We start from the raw sequence: 21255 nt of genomic DNA, 5'->3' as shown, positions 1-21255 counted from the left end.
GACAAGCAAAGGAGAAGTTATTGCTGCTTAATGTAACATGAACAGGTGGAATTGAACCTGGAACTCCTAGAGCAGGAGTGGGCAATAACTTTTCATGGGGAACCACTCCTAAGATTTTGGAGTAAAGTGGTTGAGGGCTGCACTCTTCCATGGTATTATAATGGAGGAGGTGTGGGGTCTGGGATGGAGATTGGGTGCAGAAGGGAGCATGGGATAAAGGATTGGGGTGCAGGAGGAAGAATGGAATCTGAAAGGGAGTTTGGGTGAAGGAGGTGGTTGTGACCTAAGGCAGAGAATTGAGGTGCAGGGTTTTGAGATGTGACCGAGGGTAGGAGGGAATTGTGATCTCGGGCAGGAGATGGGGTGGCAGATCTGGGAGGGGTTATGGGTGCATGTGGAGTAGCAGCGCAGGAGTGTGAGGCAGAGGGTTGGGGAAGGGAGGGCCTGAGGTGCCAGAGACAGGTTCTTTCCAGGAGAATTACCAGCCTGCTTGCCTACCTGCAGAGCTAAAGACTTGCAGAGCTTAAAATGTTTCTGCCTGCTTGGCCAAGTGCTTGAGTGAGTGAGGGTTATGCTTTGTGGCTGCCCATTATTCAAATAGGCAGCTCATATTGGCCAGTGTCTGTCCAGAAACTGGCCAATGGGATTGTGCTGGGGGGCCGCAGCAGCATCTGAATATTCGTCCCTCCCCTCCGGACTCAAAGGGAAAGCACCCCACAGATGCGTTTCTGAGCTGCGTGCTGGGCTGCAGGGCAAGCAGGGGAGACTGCTTGGGGCTCCCTACTGCTTCCGCAGGCTGGATCTGGGGGCTTGGTGGGATGGATCCAGCCCCTGGGCTTTATTTTGCCCGGGCCTGCCCTAGAGCTTAGTGCACAAGCCTTTACTACATGAGCTAAAAGACTCAGTGAAGACTGTAGAGCAGACTAATTAGTCTCTCTGTAAGTGGTCTTAATGCCACAAGGTGGGACATTGCCCCACACCCAGAAGGTGTGTAGGCTACATTAACACTGGCATACAGTGTTCCAATAGCACATGCATATAAAAGATAGGAAGGCTAGTTTAGTGAACAGAACAAAGGAGAGATTTGGTTCTGCCACAAACTTTCAGTATGACCATGGAAATGTCACTTAATCTTTGAGTGCCTTAGCTTCTTATCTGTGAAACAGGAAAATGCCTTTCTTATTCAGAGGGTCTCTGTGAGGATAAAATCCATTCATTATTGTGCAGTGGACCATAAAAGTACCTAGATTGATTTTATAGATATATATAAACTAACTAACATGGCTACCCCTCTGAGACACTTTTACCCTCAGTTCATTTTGCATGGAATTTAATAGAGTTTGGGTCTATATTGGTCTTTTTATTTTCTACTGGGTATATTTACAAAGAGAAATATCCTTTTAATTCACATTTAAATATGACAGAAGTTGTTACAATCAGTTTTACAAAGGCCCCTGCTGTGAACTTTTTATCTTGGCTAGAAGTATTATGGTTGACACCAATACCTTTCTCTACAAACATTTCCTAAATGAAGTATATTTTCATGTAAAACAGATGTATTGCAGTTACACATTTTCTAATTATCAGTCCATTATAAGAGAGGTGCTGTAGCTAGCTAAAGATGCTCCATGCATTTTTTCTAGACAGTATATTAATTATTCTAGAATGTCCTAGGTATGGTTCATAAATGCATCAGCTACAGGAAACCAATTAGCTCGATCCTGGAGCAATAGCAGATTTGATTCCAGGATCCCCTACAACCTAAGGACAGAACCATAACCAAAGGGACCTACTCTGAGGCATGAATATGCTTAACTTCAAACACATAAGTAATTTCACTGAAGTAAATGAAACTATTTTCATATTTCAAATAAAGATCTCTAGGCCCCCAAAAGTGCAGATCTTTTTGCAGGGCCTCCTTCGCCTGGGGCCCTGGATACAGCCATTAAAGCCTCTGCATTCCAACCTGGTCTGTTAAGAGAGGAGGGTGCATCTTTGAACGCTGCCATTCCCCTCCTTCCCCTAACTGAGTGGAGCTGAAACCACTGGGAGCTCCATCCATGTGCTTCCTCACTGCAGGCTGTGCTCCTGCAACTGCTATTAGCTGAGAATGGCAGCCAATGGTATCTGAGGGGGGCAGGCAGGTGACTGGGAAGCTACTCCAGGTAAGTGCCCCACATCCCAACCACTTCCTAATGTCCTGAGCCCATCTCACGCTCCAAATCACTGGGACCCAGCTTGGAGTCCCTGTGAGCACTCTCCCTCACTCCCCAGCATCCCAACCACCTGCCCCAGCCTGGAGCCCTCTCCCATATTCTGAACTTCCTATTTTGCACCCGCCCCAGAGCCTAGGAGGCACCACATAGTAGCCCTGGGCCCCTGGTATCCAGTCCAGGCCAGAAGAAAATGAAAGTGATACTAAAGGACTAAAGTTTATAGTTGTGCAGTCTTGACCCTCCCACCCTCCAAAAGTTGTTATGGCCATGTGGCTTCTAGATGTTTTCCTATTAACTCTTAGTGCCAGTTTAGGCTAAGCACAGAAGCCATTATAGTAATGTTCTTTCAAGAAGGGTAATTTCGGCAGCAATAACCTGGCCTCCCGATCCCCACCAAGCTAGCTCACAAGACTCCCCAGTGAACAGTGAAGAAAGGAACTATGTTGCACAGGGAGCCACCTTCATCTGAACATAGAACAGTCTCCTATTGGCATCATAGGACAGTCTCCTATTGCAGATAGTTCCAGATGGGAGTAGGAAATGAAAAAAGGTTTTTAATTGTTAGAATGAAAAACAAGCAGTTATAATGATCACTGGTTGAGCTCCTTTATCATATAGAAGGGTAGATTTAATCTGTGCACCTGTAAAATGGGGGCCATAATAATTCCCCATCTCACAGGGGGCTGTGAAGCTCACAGACACTGCAGGGGCTAATTAGGTGAATATGATAAATAGGAAAATTAATTTATTCAAACTGGTGAGTCAGGCCTTAATCTTTACATTGTGAACAATACTTTCCCGCTTCATACAAATGCAGGAGCATAAAATCAATTATTGATGTGATACTCTTAAATACTACAGTTATGACTATCTAAGCATCTGGTAGATAGAATGCAAATAAATTATGGGGAAATTGTATGTCCATATTTAAGGGGATGTGTATACTAACCAAAAGTCTTTTTTTTTTTTTGGTCATGTTTTCCAGTGTTGAGTTCAAACTGAGCTGGCATACACCCTACTATCTGATCCAAAGCCATATAGCATGTGCAAGTTCGAAAGCCCTATGGATCTGTATTTACACAAATTCTAGGAGGCATAAAAGGCATGCCCGATTAAATCTCTATTTAGCTTTCCATGCTCACAAGGGCACTGGGGATGTTGCTTGTATAAAAGCAATTCTTTACGCCTTGGGTGTTTAAGCAATGTGAGAACCTTTTTCTAAAGTTACTGACCTCTTCTCATGGAGTTAAAAGGTTTTGATATCAAACGCAGGTGGAGTGGGTCTACTGGATCTCACAGAAATTGCCAACTTAATGCTAGCATTGTGAGGTGTATGAAATTATAACCATATTTCAGAGTTTGGTGCTTCGTCCCTCATGTAAACAACATCCTTCTCACCCTGCTCTTATGTAGAAAAGATTGCTGCTGGTGGTGCACCAGATACACTCTGCAAGCTGTTGCAAAGAAGGGGGGGTTCCTTCCCACCACTAGATGGGAAGGAGTGGTGAGCACAAAGAAGTGCTACTGCTGAGGTCTCTGTGCAGGTTGACAAGGGCAGAGGAAAAGGTTTCATGGCAGCTCCCTGGGCACCCACTCAAAGGGCATTCACAATCTGGCCCATATATTGTAAGTAAAGCTTCAGATACTATTGGGATATTTATAATAGAAATGGCACCATCTCTCTTGGAAAAGGAGAATGCTAGGAACTTATCCTACAGGGACAGCAGCAGAAGGCCCAGAATTTCATCAAACCATAAGGAATACTCAACCAATGGCATTAAATGCAAACTGATATGCAGCCAATATTAGTATGACTGACATTGCAACTCCATACCATATGTATTAGATTTATCATTGGGTCATGTGGGATTGTGTTGTAATTTATGTGGTAGGAATTATACCTGGGATTCTAAACAACTTCAGAGAAACACTATCTCTTGGGGGTGTTTGTTTATGCTGACAGGGGTGTAAGCATACTGAAACAAATAAAGGATTTTTGGCACTGATACAAGGCTTGGACCAATGCAGGGTGTAGTAAGATGAAGGTCTAAAACATAAGCCCATGCAGCACAGGCCTGGTCTGAGGCCTGAGGTCTAGCTACCAATGGACAAGATATGGCTAACCTAAAGCAAAGCTAAGCTGTGAGCAAGAGGTAGGTCCCTGCTCACTGAACTTGATACAAACAGGTCTGAGAGTGCAAAATACTAATTGATAATAAGCCCAGGTGCAGAACAATAATTAGTACTGGTCATAGTTGAAATCACATGGTACCACCAACTCATTAAAAAAGACCTTGGTACCCACTCCTCACAGATACTGACCCAGGTTCAGGAATGGATCTAAAATGACAGATGATCTAATCAAACCATATGGTACAGGGTGATGGGCGGTATCTAAGTAGCGTCAGAGGGTGGTAACCTGACAACATCAAAGGGTGGCAACCTGATACATCAGCAATGAGGTGTGAGTTTTTTGTACCTGTATATAAGGTGGTGTCTTTGGCGGACAGTCTTTGGATGACCTAGGGGGCAGTGGAAATTTCCCACTGATTGAGTCATTCCATTGTGTCAAGTACATGTGTGTAGTGGTTCAGTAGATTCTACGGACAACTATGACTGTACTTCGCTTAACAATAAACCTGGCCTGGTACCTTCGATCCTTATCCGGTTTGTGGTCTTTGGGGGTCCTCTTGGGGTCTGCTGTGGTCATTGGGCCCACATCATTGAATACACATGCAAGCAGCCTTCTGGTTATGATCATCAACGGAGCCAGAATCACCACAGCACTAAATCCATTTAACTACACAGGGCTTTTATTTCTGATCCAGCAATTGGATAGGACTTCTTTCCAAAAGGAGAGCATACTGAACCCTGAATCTATGAAATTTGGCAATTAGCTGCTGTGGGGTATAGCACTACTGAAAATTCTATCAGTAGAGAGATGTTTTTCACTCATTCGATTTGTAGGACACCTGTTTTGAAGCCAAACTCCAGATGCTTTAGCTAGCTGGAAGTTTCTAAACACTAGATAATAAACTCTAAAATGGGCTATATTCTCCATTTCATGCATTGAAAGTATTGTGTTGGAAATTGACAGAGACCCTAATGCTTTCCAGAGAAGATCTCAATCTACATTAAGTATTAAGGCTACAAGCAGAAGAACACAAAGGACTAATACAAGCTCAAAAAATATGGCTCACAGGCCAGATCCAGCACACCAAGCCACCAGATCTGGTCCACTGACGCTGCGGGGAGCCCCAAGCGGGTTCCCCGTTAGCTTCACCCCATCCACGCACCTCTTAGAAATGCAGCTATTGGTCAGTTGTTCTTTAAAAAACTGAGAGTCTGGAGGGGAGGGGAGAAGCTTTAGGAGCTGCTCCTGCCCCCAGCATGATCCATTGCCCTGTTTCTGGCCAGAAACTAGACAATAGGGAGCTGTCTGTTTCAATAACAAGCAGCCACAAAGTACAAGGGGCTCCAGAGCATTTGGCTCCAGACTGTGCAGGGGCAGGGCAGGCAGCAGTGTTTCCTCTAAACTGTCTTGCACCACAGCTTCACAGGTGATTAGTCAGCTCCACCCAGTCAGAGGCTCAGGACTCTGTGAACTGAGCTGACTGACCGGAAGTTGTGCTGCCGTGCAGCTTAGGAGGAACACTGGCTGGCAAGGTGGCTGATTCAGGAACAGGATGCTATCTCCTGGCCAGACCCTGCCTCTGGCACTCCAACCCTGCCCTTTCCCAACTTCTGTCCCCTACTCCTGCCCCCTGCTCCACATATCCAAATCCTCTACCTCCCCACCTACACCCATATCCCCTCCCAGATCTGGCACCCCAATCCCTATCCCAGATTACAGTCCCCTCCTGCCCTAGCTCACAATCCAACCCTTGCACCGTGGTCCAATGCCCCAGGTTACAACTGCCTCCTTCACCCAAACTCTCTCCCTTACTCCAAGCTTCCTTCTGCACCCAACCTCCATCCCAGACCCCCACACCTCCTCCATTCATATCATGGAAGAGTTCGACCCTCAACCACCTTCCAAATTCTTGGAGTGGCCCCCACTCAAAAATTATTGCCCACTCTTGGACTAATATCAACCTCATTCATAACCATTTCATCACAGCCAAGAGTTTTCTGGCACAGCATACTTATTAAGTATCACATATTTGTGAAAAGCATACATATACAAATATAAGCATGGGCATATGTAAGAAACTATACCACCAAGCAACAAAACAGTTCTGGTCTATTAATTTCTATCCATCTGCTCAAACAATGTTAGTTTCTAAACTGAATACATAATTTCAGCTGAAGGAAATTTTCCTGTCATCTCAAAGTGTGGACCAGCTATACGAAGTGTCTTCTACTCTAAAGATCCAATCTAAATTCCAACACAATCAACCAAAAGCCTCCCATTGACAGCAACAGGAATTGGATCAAGCCCTGAAGCAAAAAGTTTGGATGACCAACAGCTTTCTACATATGCTAGAAATCATGTGGGAGAAGAAAAATGATTGTAGTAGAAGGCTCCTGGATTAGAGCCCAGTTCACTCAGGTTATGTCTACACAGCAGTGTTATTTCAGAATAACTGATGCTATTCCAAAATAATATAGCCTGCGTCTACACAGAAATCAGTTATTTCAATATAATGTAGAAATAAGGTCAAGCTGGAGGCCTTCTTACTCCAACTCCTGTAACCCTCATTTTATGGGGAGTAAGGGAAGTCAGAGGAAGAGTGCTTTTCTTCAGACTTCCTGCTATGTAGACAGTGCCAAAACCTGAAATAAGCTATTTCGAATTAAGCTAGAAAATTGATATAGCTCAAGTTGTATAGCTTATTTCAGCTTTAGACCTGCTGTGTAGATGTATCCTCACTGAGTAATTTTAGACAATTCCTTTAACCTTTCTTTATCTCCACACCCCATACATAAAATCATACTTTCCTCACATAATGTTGTGAGGCTTAATTAATTAACTTCTGCAACATGTTTCCTGTTGTCCACCCACTCTGGGTACGTCTACACTACAGCGCTAATTCGAACTAACTTAGTTCGAATTAGTTAATTCGAACTAAGCTAATTCGAACAAACGCGTCTAGAACTAAAAACTAGTTCGAATTAGCGTTTTGCTAATTCGAACTAGCAAGTCCACATTGAGTGGACCCTGAACAGGGCTTAAGGATGGCCGGAAGCAGTGCCGGCAGGGCATCAGAGGAGGACTTAGAGCGTGGAGATGCTGTCTCAGGCTAGCCGAGGGCTGCGCTAAAAGGGTCCCGACCCCCACCCCGGACAGACAGTTCTAAGGGGTGCCCCGCTTGCAAAGCAGTCCTGGCTTGGATTGCCCAGAGTACCCACACTGGGCACATCACACCACTCGGCCATCAGCCCGGCTGCACTTGCCGCAGGCTGCCATCTGGGGAGAGGGGGCAATCGGGGGGGCTGCAGGAGAGCTTCCACACCCAGAAGCCCGCAGAGCCAGCCCAGTCCTCCCCATCGGGGGCTCATACCCCATTCCTCCCTCACCTCCTTCCACTTACCCTTCCCTAGCCCCCCTTCTTATTGATGTACAAAATAAAGATAATGTTTCTTCCAACATTGACTCCGTCTTTATTGAACAAAACTGGGGGAGACTGGGAAAAGGAGATGGGAGAGGGGAAGAGAGAGGCTGGGAGAGGGGAGGGCAACTAACATGATCAGGGGTTGGGAACAGGTCCCAGATGAAGAGAGGCTACAGAGACTGGGACTGTTCAGCTTAGAAAAGAGGAGATGGAGCGGGGACAGGATACAGGTCTCTCAAAGCAGGGGTTGAGTGGAGAGGGTGCATTCAGAAAAGTTCTTCATGAGTTCCCATAAAGAAGGACTAGAGGACACCAAAGGAAAGGAATGGGTAGCAGGCTTCAAACTAGTAAGAGAAAGTTGTTGTTCACAAAGCAAATAGTTAATCTGTGGAACTCCTTGCTGCAGGAGTCTGTGAAGGCTACAACTAGAACAGAGTTTAAAGGGAAGTGAGATCAAGTCATGGAGGTTGGGTCCATGGAGTAGTCTTAGCCAGGAGGTAGGAGTGGTGTCCCTGCCCAAAGATTGTGGAAGGGTGGAGAGGGATGGCACGAGACAAATGGCTTGGTCACTGTCTTCGGTCCATCCCCTCCAGGGTCCCTAGGGTTGGCCGCTGTCGGCAGACAGGCTACTGGGCTATATGGACCTTTGGTCTGACCCAGGACGGACATTGTAAGCTCAGGGCTCAGGGTCGGGGGTCTCAGTGGACCCCCTTGATTTTCATGCACACCTGCTCCTGGGTGGCCAGGCTGGCAGCTCTCCTGCCCTAGACGGCCACTTTCCTGTGCCTAGTGTGGAGATCGTGGACGAGGTCCACGATGTCCGCACTAGCCCAAGAAGGTGCCCGCCTCTTGCGGTCCAGGGCAAGCTCCTGGGAGCCGCCAGCCTGGTCCCGGGAAGACGGGGTGGGCTGGGGGACATCGGGTGGGTGGCTCTGTGCCGTGCCAGGTGCAGGGTCTGCTGGCTGGGTGCTGGCAGGCTTGCACCTGGCACGGGCACCGTAGCCAGCCCATGCCCCTTTAAGGGGTCCGGGGCCGGGAGGGAGGCATAGAGTTTCCCTGGTGTTGGCCAGAGTGGCCACCAGGGAAACCTGGGGAGGGCTAGCCTCCCACTAGTTCGAATTAAGGGGCTACACACCCTTTAATTCGAACTAGTAAGTTCGAACTAGGCTTAATCCTCGTAAAATGAGGTTTTCCTAGTTCGAACTAAGCGCTCCGCTAGTTCGATTCAAATTTGAACTAGCGGAGCGCTAGTGTAGCGGCTATGAATGTTAGTTCGAACTAATGTCTGTTAGTTCGAACTAACATTGTAGTGTAGACATAGCCTCAGATATTATTGTACTTACTCCCATTATCCTGGTACTCTTGTTTCTAAAGGTGCCCCAGAATGTCCTGTATATATATATGTGTGTGTGTGTGTGTCTGTGTATGTAGTTAGATGAGTTGTTCAGTTTGAGCTTCTGCTTGGGGTATTCTTGTGATGTGGTGCAAGAAACTGACATCATCCTCTACTTTAATAGGAATGTCATCTGCTCTAGAAGTCTCTTGCTAAACATTCAGTCTGGCTGGTTTCATTCTCAGGTGAGGCAGGTCAAACCCTGGATTTCTTATTAGGCTTCACAGTCAGTCAGAAGTCCTCTACAGCAGTGCAGGTCTCAGTAATGTCTCATTTTTCTTGCATCACATTTCCCTCTGCTCCAAGTATATATTTTTTATTTTATGAACAGAAGAAAAACAAAACTTTATAGTCCCTTTCATCCAAATTGACTCCAAAGTCCAAAACAGATATGCTACTTGATTGTACAAACTATGCGTCCAGTTGTCTGCTACAGTAAAAGAGTAAAACTCCAATGAGTTGTGCCCATTTATATCTGCAGAAAATTTGACCACATAGTTCATACATCACTTAACCAGATGGCCAAATTTCTGCTGTTTCTTCCTAGACAGCATCACATGATTCCTAGCCTATCCTCACACTTAAAGGACACATAGCACAGCTATGCAATTGTGTGTCCAGGAAGATTGAAGTGTTCCCCTACAGGTTTTTGTATGTTGCCATTCCTAATATCAGATTTGTGTCCATTGGGCCTCATCCTCCTTGATTGGATCACCTCATCATCTCCAGCCTGATCCTGGCCTGCATATTTATTCCTGCCTCTGGAAATTTCCACTACATGCATCTGACGAAGTGGGTCTTTGCCCACGAAAGCTTATGCTCCTACACTTCAGTTAGTCTATAAGGTGCCACAGGACTCCTCGTCGCTATAGCACAGCTAATGAGATGCGGCATAGCACGCTGGACTAGATTCACAAAGGAACCGGTGGATTGAACCCTGAAGGTTGAGGTACCTGTAGGAACTCCTATCTTCCCTTGATTCATGAATCCATGGTCTTAGACAAGAGATAGTCACCCAGATTCTTAGTGAGGGAGGAACATTGGCACCTAGGGACCTTTTACTGTTTAAACTTCTGCCACAATTTAATGTAGGTGCCTATAGAGTTTGGCAGAAACTGAACAGGGTTTAGGATCAGTAGTGCATATATCTGGGATGCTGGTACCTAACTTGGCAGTTAGTGACTTTATCCCCTTGGTTTTATGCCTGGTTATGCCACTGGTCTGTTTGATGATCTTGGACAAGTCATTTTAACCTCCCATGCCTCCGTTTCCTCATGTACAAAATGGTGAAATTTAGTTCCCTTGTAAAGTGGTTTGAGAGCTATGGGTGAAAAGTACTATGTCAAAGTGAGGTGCTCTTATGTAGGTATTTGTCTTTCATGATCTGCAAATTTAGTTTGATTTTCCAGAATTGTTTGTATTCCTTTTCCTGGATTATTGACACTAACTATCTAGCTGAAAAGAGGTGGTTTTATAAGCCTACAGCTGGGTAATGTCCAGATGCTCTTAAATGTTCACATTATAGTTATTAATTTTTTATGGCTCTAAGCAATGGAACTTTATGGCTGACTGAGCAAAATTTCATATCTCAGCATGTCAGCCTGACTTAATTGCATCTCAGGATGACGATATAAAATGCTTGATTAGAAGTAATAATTATGTCATGTGAACTGGGCAGTCTGTACTGTGTGTGCTGTTCTAGGCTCCTAATTCCTGTTGTTCTTGAATTGTGTTAATCATGTTGTGTAAATTGTATTTTCTATTGTAGTTGAACAATTTTGACTTATGAAAGAGACTCTTTCCTGTAGTGGCAGAAAAAATGGGATTTAAACTGCACCATGTATCCATAAGGTGGTTTTAAAATAGTTTGTAATTCAGCAGTAATACCAATCATAATATGATGCAACTAATACAGATATTTTACTTAGAAGCACTAATGGACAGACATTTACAGTTAATACTTGAAAGCTGATATTTCATCTTTAATCTTTCTAAGAAGAAGAGACAAGGACTTATAGTTTAGATAATAAAACACGTCTGATCGCATGTGGTATTTTTTAATTAAAACTATCACTTTTCTTTCTTTCTTTCTTTCTTTCTTTCTTTCTTTCTTTCTTTCTTTCTTTCTTTCTTTCTTTCTTTCTTTCTTTCTTTCTTTCTTGCTTGCTTGCTTGCTTGCTTTCTTGCTTGCTTGCTTGCTTTCTTGCTTGCTTTCTTTCCATTGTAATTAGGGATTTCCCCCCTCCATGGACTTTGCCTAATGAAGAAGACAAACCTGCCTACAGATATTTGTCCAACCTATCAATAACTATATAAAAAATGAAGTGTTTCTGCCTCTCAAGTCAATGTGAGGAAAACTGTTAAAATATATGCAATGGGATGGCTAAAAGAGTATCTAATGAAGTACAAAACCTCTCTCTTTTTAAGCCACTGATAGTTCAAATTCATACCCCAGGTCAATAGTGATAAATAGAGCCCTGAAAATGCATGTATAGCCACTTTATATCTACGATATCCACGGCTCATTTTTGCAGATTACAGATTAAGATACAATTTTTCTAACTAGAACGCTGCAAATTTGTGAATATCCACTTTATATCCATGGGTATCTGCACCCACAGATCATTTTTGCAGATGTGGATACAAATGTTGTATCTGTGCAGAGCTCTCATGACAAAAGTAATTACCATCCAACAACTGTATGTGAAAGAGTTGGTGGTTTTAGTCCATTCCCTATTGGATGGGTCTTCCTCTCATCATACTAACAATGATACAATTCTCACTATGTGGTATTCTTGTTAGATGTCTCAGCTCAGAGTTAAGGAATAAGATCTGATCCTAGGAAGCACCAAGCATTTACATCTCCCAGTGAAAATGATGCACACTCAGTATTGAGCTTTAAGTGAGCCCTGCAGTTCAGGGTTCAAGCACAATGGGAGAATGGTGAGCAGAATCTTACACTGTCTTTTATATGTTCTGAAGATAAACAGATGTTCAGGTTGCTTGTCCATCCCATTTTGTGACCATAAAATATGTATGTGTCTGTGTGTGTTTCAAAATATAATAATCACTCTAGCTTTTGTCTTAAGGACTTGCAAAAATTAATTTGAAAATGTAAAATGAAAAGAATTATAAGTTCTTTCTTATATAAAATCAAAAAGTCTAGTGACTTGTGATCATTCTTTATTTTTAAAAAATGAATTAAAAATTTACTCCCAGTTTGACATCTCAAATGATAATTTCAGTATTCAGCCACAATTTATATATTTTATGTCTGAGTTAAGAGCTCCTTAAAAACAGAGATTTGTAGTGGAAAACTTAGCTAATGTTAATAATGGATTCACTTTAAAATTCTCTTTTTTAAATTTAGAGCTATTTTGGTTATTGGTCATTCAAGCCCAGTGCACTTGATCTATAAATAAAGCTTTGTAAGTGCTGGTTTTAATGAAAGGGATATAAATTAGCCTCGATTAATATTATTTGTGTTAGTTCATTTTACAGTGAATAATATGAACTCAGAATGATTCAGTAGTAATCCAAATAGTGCTAGATTTAAGGCCTTTGTTCACTACATCCAATAAATATTGCAAAAGTAAGAGTGATGTCACAAAACTGCTTTTCTTATTAGCCAGGTGGCTGGGAAGTCTGGCAATGAAGGTGTTACCGCAAATGTGCAGCATTTTCTAATCACCATTAATGTGGCTGCTTCAGCAAAGACACCTGACTGAAGAGCCTTGGGATCTCACCTCATTATAAGAGAAACCACTATGGTTTAATAATCTTAATTGAGCTAACAGTATATATCACTTGGTCAATTTTCCTTTGAAGATGGAAAAAAAATCTGTGGCCTTTGTAAAAAGTGCATTAGTGAAACTCATAAAGCCTCAATGTTCTGGTGAATGTCCTTGGTTCTTTCTGATAATGGGCTATATGGTGACACTGGGTTTAAGTACAATGTCCCAGTCGTTTCAGTGGGGTACCGTTTAAAACTGATGCCAATATACAGCCCAGTGCATTATGAAAAATATCTGTCTATTTAAAATAATTTCAGGGCTAAAAAACTTTATGACTTATGCTACTTTCAATGTCCCTTACAATGTAATGTCCTGATATTCAGAGGGCACTTGTGGCTTAGTGAAAATGAGGCTTTTAATGTATTTTTGCTATAAATGGAAGTATTATAATTTATCACGCGTCATTTGAACAGTGTGACTTAAAACAATAGGACCAGTTCCATAAGACTTCACTTATGGTCTCTTTTAATAATATTCATGCCAATTAAGTCCTCTGTTACCAGTGTATATGCAACATGTAATGTGGTGTTTTTAATTTTTAAATCCACATATTATTCCAAATGATACTCTAGGTGATCGATCCTGCCCTCAGTGAGGTCAGCAACAAAACTCCTATCAGTTTTAATGGCGCAAGACTATGCCTTTCATTAAGAGCAGACATACTCCTAAAATGAAGTTACCCATGTTAAGAATCACATAGGATAGCCTTTCTTAACATGATCTTCCTGAAAGCATATTTTATAAAGACCTATCAATCTGTACTTCTGGTGATTTCACTCCCAAAAGAAATTTCTGATTATATCTGATTTTTACAGATATATGTCTTTGGGGGAAAAGAAAAAGTGTCTGGAGGTTACATATGACAGTTGATAAATATTGACTATTTCTAGAAATTATGTATAAATACACATCCTTTTGTTTTCTGAATAAAAACTAAAATATTTCTGATAAATTGAACATGTCCTTAATCTTCTCCTAATTTTTTTAGATTTGTGAAAGCTACTGTTGAAGCAAAACAAGCTTCTATTTGTTTTAGAAAAATGAATTTCCATTGAATTTTAAAAAATAGATTTTTTTAGACTGATCAAAGTGAAATAGGAAAACCTGATTTCAAACTAACCCACTTGAAATCAACCATTTTAGTTCCATTAATTTACATTTATCTCCATATTTTGAGAGCAGTGGAAAATCACTACCATTTATATAAATTAAAAGAAACTTCTCAAGCACAAGTTGGCATAAACAGATAGTGGGCTAGCATCATTATTTGCTTTAGAACTCAGATACTAAGTAATAGAAAGAATATGCAAGGAATAGACCACAGTGGTTATATTACTTGAAAATTCTCAAGTTGTTGTGGTTGTTTTTTAGTTGTACAAATGCTGCCGTTTGCAGTGAGATCTGTAAAACTACTTGTTTTCATGCTTGCTAGATAACATTTTCATTCTCTATGCTTCAACATTTCATGAGTGAACTCTACAAATAAAGAAACTGCATTGAACTAAATGTATGTTGTAGGACTTAGCTCTTCTCGATGCAGGTGGTTATAAGGCTACAGGAAATAACACTGAATATTTTCCCTGGAAAATTATATACAAGATTTAAAGAGAAAATGGTTCAGGGAAAAAAAATTCACTTAGTCTGTATATGAAACTGTTATATATCTGAAACAGAGAGCAATGCAACAGTACTGCTTCCTACACTACAATTCAAGCCTTTCTATTTTCAGAGAGGTCTCTTCATTTCAAACATACAACTATGCTCTCACATGTATTTTTTAATAACTGAATTGTGATACACTTCAAATTTGAGCACTGACAACACTACCTAAAGTATAATATTATACACCCGTGATGCTGAAATTATTCCTTACATTGTTAATGTGCATTTATCCACATGTTCTTAATGTGACAGTTACACTTTTTGAAAGTAGATATTTTTGTTTTTAAAACCTCTTTCTCTTGTGCAATATTTAAAAGACAAATTAGACATGAGAATTTCTAGCAAATAATATATTATAGTATCTTCTCTAAGGCTTGTGATCCAGCTAAACAGCTGTGTGCCCTTAATTTAACTGAGGTTGTATAAAAGATTTATTTTATTATAAGTATTTTATTATAAGTTTTCTTTTATTATAAACTGACCTTCCATGTGGTATAATTTGTGGAAGATATCAATACTATACTGAGAACAATTTTTCACACAGCACATTCATAATATTTTATGCCAGTCATGAATTACTTTACTGCAGAAATACACTTTCCATATGCTTACTTCTTGTCTAAAGGACATTAACATTTAACACAAACACAGCTTTAAAAAACAACTCACCCACACTAAATTATATCATGTTACAGTTTTCCCCAGTCCCCCTTTTAGAAGAGTAACAATTTTATGGTGCAATCAACCCAAACGAAATGATATGTAATAGTTTGTGAAGAAGTAATTCAGGGCAGGAAGCAATTAATCCTTAATGAAATGTACATGGCAAATGCACTTGAATGCAGAACTAAGACACTATAGACTGCTGGTAACGAAACCCTTACCTGCTAAAACCGCATGATGATCAGTAAGTGCACAGAGGTCAGTAGCCAAAGCAGCCCAGATTCTTGTGATCCAATATGCTGTGACAATTTACATCCAATTTTCTTTACCTTGCTTTTTACACCATCCTACAGTCCATACCGCTGTTGCCTAGGATTGGCTAGTACAGCTATGAGGTACGCATAGGATTCATGCTGGGAGCAGCCTGCAATCTTTATTAACTCTTTCTGGTCAGCCCCAGACAGTACCTCGGTATTCTGTGCACTACCTCTGGCCGGATGCACGTAGCTTTGGCAAGCTTACACAAACTGACAACATCCTCCGCTTCTGGAGAGAAATTGCAGGCAACAAATCCCCAGGATAATTCTCAAGCGGGGGAGGGGGGGAGAGGCGGGGAGGTTGTGCCCCTCAAAGCTATGCGAAGTAAGGTGAGGGACTCAGCGGAAGAGGACCCCAGCCGTCAAGAGACTACAAGAGTCTGCCACCGCCTGGCTGCAAAAGTAACTCAGCCTGGGAACCTCTTCTTCTCCCGACAAAGGGCGCCCACTCTGCTGCCGCCTTCTCCCCAGGTCTCCCCGCCTTCCACCGCCCCACGAAAAGCGAAACTTCCAAGAGTTCAATAGAGACCAAACAGAGTAATGACCCGATCTAGATACTAGTGAATTGGGTGTATAACGGAGACGCGCAACTCCCCCTACGACCTGCTCCCCCCATGTCTAGCGCTCGCAATGTCAAGATGCAACCCCCCCCCCCCCCCCCCCCGGTGAGGTCTGAACAGGAGCCGAGCTCGGGATCCATGCAACTACTGGTGGGGAATGGTGATGGTGATGGATGACGATGCTGATCTTTGGCAGCGAAACAACAAAGGAAACCAACCTGGCGATAGCAGCCCCTCCCCCCGCCTCGGAGTTAAGTTTATTTACGCATTATCGCCCCTTTCACACGAAACCAGACGGGGAGGGGTTCGGGCTAGTGAGCGAGGCGACAGCTTTTCGGAGCTCTCTGGGTGGGGTGGTGAGCAGCGGGCTTCCTCTGTTGGGTCAGTGCGGAACTGTTGAACGCTGGAAATGGAGCATCAAGGCTATTGGGAACCTTCTCTATGAAGCGTGCCTCATGCTTGCTGGCTGCACATGCTCGTTTAGGCAACATTCCTTGTACTGCTCTATTTGGTGTGTATATCCAGAGGGGTTTCATGCTTCCAGTAAAGTATAAAAAGCCACACGGGCCAACCTATGCCAGTTTTTATTTCCGATGCGTTCCCGCCATCTATCAACTCCACGTAATCTAACCAAGTCAGCGTCCCTAATGCTGTACCTTCACCGATACCCAGCCCCACTGAGGGCGGCGAGGGTGCCACTTACCCCGGGAAACCGCAGTAATACCCGCCTTGCCTACCAGGGCGCAAACACTCAGCGAAGAGCTGGCAGGTGATGCGCAAATGGAATCCCCTCGCCTCTCTGCGCCTTACGTGCGGGCGGGGGGAGTAGATCAATAATCATAACAAATCAGATGAATAACAGCGATTAGACAGAACCTCTGCAATGCACTTACCTACCCACTCGCCTACACCTGGGCTAGCCGAGAGTATCTGACTGCGCGGAAAGTTTCTTCCCTCTGAGTGGAGGGCCTCAGCAGCAGCAGCGGAAGAAGCGTAGCTCGCTAGCCCCGCTGGTACTTGACTACACAGCCCGGGATGACTGGGCGAAGAAGGGTCAGTGGAGGTGCGCTCGGTAGGGTCCCCGGGGGAAGACTAAAGCGGAACACACGCAGCGCTACAGGAGGGTGACTAGGTGGAGGGTTCCATGCTCAGTCCAGAGGAAAGGGGCTGGAAGGGAAATGCACTTTTTCAACTGGATCCCAGCGCTGAGGGGCTATTTAACTCCTTCCTGCCCGGACGATCCCGCACCTGGAGGCGAAGGAAGGGGGGCTCTCAGGGACACGAGCAGGTACTGGCAGAACAATGATTTCCCACCTCTCCCGTCCACCCGGCCAGCCAGTAGATTATCAGACTCTCCACTGACTCATCTGCCTAGTAAAACCGCAGACGGCAAGTTCCACCCGTGATCCATGTAAGCAATGTGCTAGACGTGATCATATCGCGCGCCATCCCCAGCCCAAGCCAAATCAGCTGAGCTAGACAGTGACACGGAGCTCAGCTCCTGTGCAAAGGCATTTCCCTCGGTGTGGACAGACCCCTCTCTCTGGTTCAAGATATGTGGATGTTAAATGGCTCCCGGAAGGCACCAGCCATTTTTTTTTATTTCTATAGTAACTGCTTTTTCCCTCGGCGAAAGTCCTCTGTGGTTCAAAGGATGGGCTTGACTGACAAGGCGACACGTAAATGGGTGTGCGTTTTGTTAAGAGCACAGCTGATCCTGAGCTGCTGTCTGCACAGGTCGGGGGGCGGTGGCGGGGCACCAGAAGGTGCAGCAAGGAGGCGCGAACAAGATCGCTCATGAGAATTATGCCAGACAATTATAATTCCACAGGATTCCCTACCTCTGTCCTGAAGGGAAAGAGGGGAGCATAGGGTGATCAAACTACCCCTCCTTTCCCAAAACCCACATTCTTGACAACCTCTTCAAGACCTGATCTGTAGCTCCATCTAGTCGGAGCACTCATGAGCAGGTCTGAAAAGCTCGTCCTTCTCTCCGAGCGCATTGAAATGAAAGCACAACCCGAGCCAGCCTGTACAGTCTTCGTCCGCGGTGATCAGAAAGAGTAATGAACTTTCCCGGACACCTCCCTCTCCCCTCCCCAGCCAGTCTCATGGGACCACTTCTCCCAGACTGGACAAAATAATGCGACCTCTCAAAATATAGGCGAGCGCCAGGGTATGCGTGCGGGACGGAGGGACCGGCTCCTGAAGCTAGGGATGCGGCCAACAGGAACATGGCCAGATGCAAACCTGAAGGCAATGTGATATGAAGAGGCAGGAGTGCAAGCGCGGGCGGGTTGTAACTCACTGCCTCTGGCTGGCAGTAACGTTAATGAATGTGGTCAAGTCGGGCTGAGGCTCTGTAATTCTCCGAGCGCGGAAAGCAAAGGGCTAGCTCATTAAAACGGCGAGCCCCAAACATTCGCCTGCATTAACTGCCAATGTGTTACAAGCGGCAGGCGCGCGAAATAAACTTACCGGCGGAAATTTCGGGAAGCGAGGCGGCTGGGAGCTGCAAGTCGCCAGAATCCAAACAGACATTCCGTGATCTTCCGCTTCAAGCTAAACAGCGATCGGCATTTAGAAACAGCCAGCGGCTCCTGGTGGCACAGCGGAAGCTCAAGGACCCTCCCCCCGTTGTGTGTAAGGGCGGGGGCTGAAAAAGAGACGCCAGCCCCCAAAGAAACAAACCACACCAGAAATACAAATGCCAGGAGAAGGGGTGTGTGTGTGTGTGTGTGAGGGTGTTCTGTGATGTGTGTGTGCGCGCGGAGGAGGAGGAGGGGGGTTCTGTGATGTGTGTGGGGGGGTGTTCAGTGATGTGTATGTGTGGGAGTGTGCGGCGAGGGGGGGAGTGTTCTGTGATGTGTGTGTGTGTGCGCGGGGTGTTCTGTGATGTGTGTGTGCGGGGGAGGGGAGGTTCTGTGGTTTGTGTGTGGGGGGTGTTCTGTGATGTGTGTGTCTGCGGGGGGTGTTCTGTGATGTGTGTGTGTCTGCGGGGGGGTGTTCTGTGATGTGTGTTTGTCTGCGGGGGGGTGTTCTGTGATGTGTGTTTGTCTGCGGGGGGGGTGTTCTGTGATGTGTGTGTGCGGGGGAGGGGAGGTTCTGTGGTTTGTGTGTGGGGGGTGTTCTGTGATGTGTGTGTCTGCGGGGGGGTGTTCTGTGATGTGTGTGTCTGCGGGGGGTGTTCTGTGATGTGTGTGTGTCTGCGGGGGGGGGGTGTTCTGTGATGTGTGTTTGTCTGCGGGAGGGGGTGTTCTGTGATGTGTGTTTGTCTGCGGGGGGGATGTTCTGTGATGTGTGTGTTGGAGGGGGGGGGGTTCTGTGATGATTTAGGGCACAACAGGCCACTTAAAACGAATGGAGCGACTCCCTACAGGTAAAAAGGTTCAGTCCGCCCAGGCGGAGAGGACGGAGCCCGGAGAAGTCTGCGGGGGGTACAGGGATGCGGCGGTGTTGGAGACACCGGAGCGAGCGAGCTAGTGAGCTTGGAGCGAGTGCTGCCCGTAGATATAGCAGCGGGGGGTGATTTAGGGCGCTGGGAGGATCCAATGAGAATTCAAGAGGGGGCAGCCTCAGAGGCGCTACCCCGATCTTCCCCCGGGCGCTTCTATAGCCACCATAGGGTGCCGTGGGCCAGGAGAACTGTGACTTCCCGTCAAGCCGGTGCCTTTCCTCGGGACGCCCTGGAATCCATACCCGGGTCCGTGTGGGGCGTAACGAAGGGCGGGGCACCAGCCACCCCGAGCCACGGGCGAAACCCTCTGCGAGCTGAGCGAGGGCCGGAGGAGCGCAGCCGCTGCCCCAGGGACCAGCGAGCGGAAAGCGGGGACGGGCGGGGGAGAGGGGACTAGCAGCAGCTCCGGGTCCTCTGGTGAGGGCGGGAAGGCCCTGTGCAAGGCCCTGGAGGCCCGAGCATGCGGGCGGGAGGAGTGCTCCGTGTTTGGCGTCCCCTTTCGGCAGCACCCGGGCCGAGGCGGCTCGGGACTGTGTCGGCGTGAGGGTGCCAGCAGGCAGCGATCGGGTAAGTGCCCCGCGAGGCCACCTTGTACCCAGCCTTCCACTGCCCGGAGTCGGGTTCTGACCTCGCTAGAGTTGCCGCCCGGACTGGCGTGTCGAGGCTTATCCCGCTTCACAGGGACCTTAGACCGGGAGCTCCCAAGAGCCCTCCCTTGCGCGCTGCGTGCTGTGCTGCCGAGGGCTAGACCTTTGCTCCGGTGCACAACGTGCCTGGTGAGCAGGCAGACGGGCTTTGTGCGGAGGCTAGAGCAGCTCGTCCGCTTCTCTCCCTGCGAGCCGCCCGCCCGCCCTCTGCGTGCGGATTCGGAGCTGGGCCTGGGAAATGCTCTTTCCCGCTTCCCCATGAAGAGAGGCTCTCGAGCGCCCCGTCCCCACAGCCTCACTGTCCCTCCGGGGAGAGAGGTGAGTTGACCATGTGACATTAACGGAATAAATGCGAATTCCTGCCCGCCCGCCAGCCAGGAGCACGGCTGCACGAGTAGGAAGCTGTGGGGTCCGTGTGTGTTCCAAGCCTAACATAAGCTCTGCCAGTGAGCAGAGAGCCCCAGCAATGCGTAAGGTGGCTGCGTATGTTAAACCGCACACTCGTTTCACTGTGCTGTATTGCAGGGATGACACTATTATGTCTACAAGCCATTTTGCTGTATTGCATATATTAGACCATGTCGGCTTTTCTTTAAGAAAATATTTTCTGATGACTTGATCACCTGTTTGGCTTTCTCACACAGTCACTTGCATTTACTGGAGCGTAGTGTGTGTGAAAACTTGGCAGCAGCACCTTTATTTTATATCCCATGATTCCTTTTATAAGAGTATCAACCATTCAAAGTGTAGCAACAAGTAGTACAGGAAACACTTCTCTCTCTTTCACCCTTTCCTTCTCAGCTTGACACTCTTCCCCCACTGGAACCTAATGCTATCAAGAAGAAAGGTTACTATGTGAAGAGCAGTGTGTTCCTTAGCAAAAATTGTTGGGCTCAAATCTGCAGAGATTATCAAATAGACTTGAGGATTCAAGCTATTCAATAATGACATTTTTTGAAAAGGACATTTCCAGGAAAACACAAGAGAGAGT

General features: G+C 45.5%; 1 protein-coding gene across 4 annotated transcripts in view; it reads right to left on the bottom strand.

Moving 5' to 3' along the window:
- The window catches only part of BRINP3 (BMP/retinoic acid inducible neural specific 3), a 416465-nt gene extending 396082 nt beyond the window's left edge, over positions 1–20383 (bottom strand). Inside the window, exons 1-2 of one of the 4 annotated variants that reach the window (XM_075936746.1) lie at positions 20246–20383; positions 18639–18722 (exon numbers count right to left, since the gene is read on the bottom strand). The gene's annotated coding sequence lies outside the window, so the exon portion shown is untranslated. Of the gene's footprint in view, positions 1–15504; positions 16203–17053; positions 18614–18638; positions 19018–20245 lie in introns of those variants that run through there. The other 3 variants (XM_006127774.4, XM_075936748.1, XM_006127776.4) reach the window with 3 other exon arrangements.
- Between the last annotated feature and the right edge of the window lie 872 nt (positions 20384–21255).

Source organism: Pelodiscus sinensis, chromosome 9 (assembly GCF_049634645.1).
Source record: "Pelodiscus sinensis isolate JC-2024 chromosome 9, ASM4963464v1, whole genome shotgun sequence".
NCBI lineage: Eukaryota > Metazoa > Chordata > Testudines > Trionychidae > Pelodiscus > Pelodiscus sinensis.
This window is presented reverse-complemented; position numbering and strand designations above follow the sequence as displayed.